Below are 3,045 nucleotides of genomic sequence, written 5' to 3' on the forward strand. Positions count from 1 at the left end.
TTGGGGGTGGGAGCCACTGAGCTAGACCACTTGGCTCCCTGGCTTCAGCCCCCTTTCCAGGGAAGTGAATGGTTCTGTCTTGCTGGTGTTGCAGGAGCCACTGGGGTATGAAAAAAAAACTCCTGCAGTGAGTTTGGTGTCTGTCTAAATGGCCGCCCGATTTTGTGCTTGAAAACCAGGTCCCTGGTGGTGTAGGCACTCGAGGGAATCTCCTGGTCTGCAATTTGCAAAGGCCATGGAAAAAGCATAGTATCTGGGCCATAATGCACTGTTCCTCACAGTCTCTCATGGCTTCCGTTTGCTAGGGAAGGAAGTTCCTCAACCCTTGGGCTTCCCAGGTGAGGTGACACCTCACCCTGCTTCAGCTTGCCCTCTGTGGGCTGCACCCACTGTCTAACCAGTCCCAGTGTGATTTTCACACAATTTTTTTTCACAAATTATATTCCTTGTGATGTGTAGTTATTGAGTTCTCTGTTTCATTGTCTTGTTGTCAGCCATTATTCTGGTAGAAATTTCCTTAAAGTTCTGGATTCAGTAAGAAAAGAAAAAAGAAAAATAAAAACCCTGTGTAATTTCTTATTAAATTATTTTGGCAAGAGAGAATTCAGGATGGCTGACTAGAGGCATCTGGCACTTACCTCGTCCACAAAGAATAACCAAAATGGAAAGCAGATAATCACACTTCCAAGGAGGCATCTAAGAGAGAACACTGGAATTCAATAGAGAAATTACAGGAAACACCCAAGCCATGGACAGAGAAGGAAGCAAAGCATCCAGCTCAGCTTTTGAATAGCTGGGGTCCGAGTGAAGCTCACTAGGGTGGGGAAAGGATAAATGAGAGATTCCTAGTGGTCTACATTTCCACTATGGACTGCTTCCCTAATCCCACCTTGGCCATGAGGGTGATCGTGCTCACACAGACTGGGCAGTGCAGGAACCAGATTGGCGTCAAGTTCTGGGAGGTGATCTCTGATGAACATGCCATCGACTCTGCTGGCACCTACTATGAGGCCAGCAATCTGCAGCTGGAGCACATCATTGTGTACTACAACGAGGCCAGCAGTGGCAGGTACATGCCTTGTGCTGTGCTTATGGATCTGGAGCCAGGCACTATGAACTCTGTGCACTAGGGGCCCTTTGGGCGGATCTTCAGGCTAGACAACTTCATCTTCGGTCAGTGTGGGACTGGGAACAACTGGGCCAAGGGGCACTACACAGAAGGTGTGGAGCTGATGGAGTCAGTGATGGACATATTGAGGAAGGAGGCTGAGAGCTGTGACTGCCTGTAGAGTTTCCAACTGAGCTACTCCCTGGGTGGGGGGACTGGGTCTGGTATAGGTATCCTTCTAATCAGTGAAATCTGGGAGGAGTACCCAGACAGGATCATAAGCACATTCAGCATCCTGTCCTGGCCCAAGGTGTCAGACACTGTGGTGGAGCCCTACAATGTCACTCTCTCAGTCCACCAGCTCATAGAAAATGCAGATGAGACATTTTGCATTGATATGAAGTTATGTATAACATCTATGCCAGAACTCTGAAACTGCCCACACCCACCTGTGGTGACCTGAATCACCTGGTGTCTACTACCATGAATGGGGTCACTATGTGCCTGTGCTTCCCAGGCCAGCTGAATGCTGGCAGTGAACATGGTCCCATTTCCCTGGCTGCACTTCTTCATACCTGGCTTTGCCCCACTGACCAGCCCGGGCAGCCAGCAGTACCGGGCCCTGACTGTGGCTGAGCTCACCCAGCAGATGTTTGATGCTAAGAATATGATGGCTGCCTGTGACCCCCATCATGCCCACTACCTAATGGTGGCTGCCATTTTCAGAGGTCGCATGTCCATGAGGGAGGTGGATGAGCAAATATTCAATATTCAAAACAAGAACAACAGCTACTTTGTTGACTGGCTCCCTCACAATGTAAAAACAGCCGTCTGTGATATCTCAACCCAGGGGCTAAAAATGTCGGTCACCTTCATCAGCAACAGCGTGGCCATCGAGGAGCTCTTCAAATGTGTTTCAGAGCAGTTCAGAGCTATGTTCAGGCACAAGGTCTTCCTGCACTGGCACATCAGTGAGGGCATGGACTCAGGGATGGAGTTCACTGAGGCCAAGAGCAACATAAACGACCAAATGCCTGAGTACCAGCAGTACTCAGAGGAGGAGGAGGAGGAGGAGGAGGAAGAGGAAGCCTAGAAGCTTCCTTTTCTGGGTAAAGTGGGGAAACAGTATGAATTCTTTAGTGTGTTCTGATAGCCATGTGTCACTATACACTTGTTCTTTGTCTTTACATCTCCTCTTCTTCCATCTTAAAGCATGTTTTATATAGTTTGTGGTTTTGCCTAATGAAGCATTTTCATAGCAAAAAAAAAATATTGAAAGCCCCCTTCAACTGACCCTTGCTGACCTGGGACTTGCAGAGAGACCTGCATAGAGATCACATGATAACATTGCTCCAGAGAGGAGCTCACACTAGGTCCCAGACAATCTCTTGAGTCCTAGCAGCTGCAGCACAATGCCATTTTGAGAGCCTAGCCCCCAGTTGCCTGCATTCTGCCCTGGGACCTGGCAGCCCTGCATCTACATATCCTTGGAGCCACATGGACATACTCCTTTATCTACCTGGAGGTCTGCAGCAGTGTAACACTGGTTGGACTCAATGGAGCAGTAGGGTTTCCAGCACTCTAGCACATGCAAATGTGTTGTGCCCTGGAAAATGAGTGGTGCAATGCATTAGGAAAGCTCTCCTTGGGACAAACATGCACTTATCAGAGCTTAAAATCTGCCTGCCTGGGGCTAATGCCACTGACAGGAACCCAGTCCTCATCAATAATAGAGCTTCAGTGCACTTGCACATGCTCTGAGGAAAAGCTCTCTCAGCCCACAACTGCTGACACTGCTGCTGCTGGGGGAAAAGGTGTGCACAAGTGGCAGCAACCCCATTACCCCCAGCAGCAGGGATGCTGCCCACTGGCATGCACACTGAGGGCTGGCTCTTTCCGCAGCTATCACTGCTGCCATCAAGGCTACCATTATTGGG

At 49.2% G+C, this 3,045-nt stretch overlaps 1 pseudogene; it reads left to right on the top strand.

Moving 5' to 3' along the window:
* Positions 1–241: 241 nt before the first annotated feature.
* LOC116530341 lies at positions 242–2,366 on the top strand (annotated as a pseudogene).
* The last annotated feature ends 679 nt before the right edge of the window (positions 2,367–3,045 follow it).

Source organism: Sapajus apella, unplaced genomic scaffold (genome assembly GCF_009761245.1).
Source record: "Sapajus apella isolate SASKATOON/1434 unplaced genomic scaffold, GSC_monkey_1.0 scaffold66, whole genome shotgun sequence".
Lineage (NCBI taxonomy): Eukaryota > Metazoa > Chordata > Mammalia > Primates > Cebidae > Sapajus > Sapajus apella.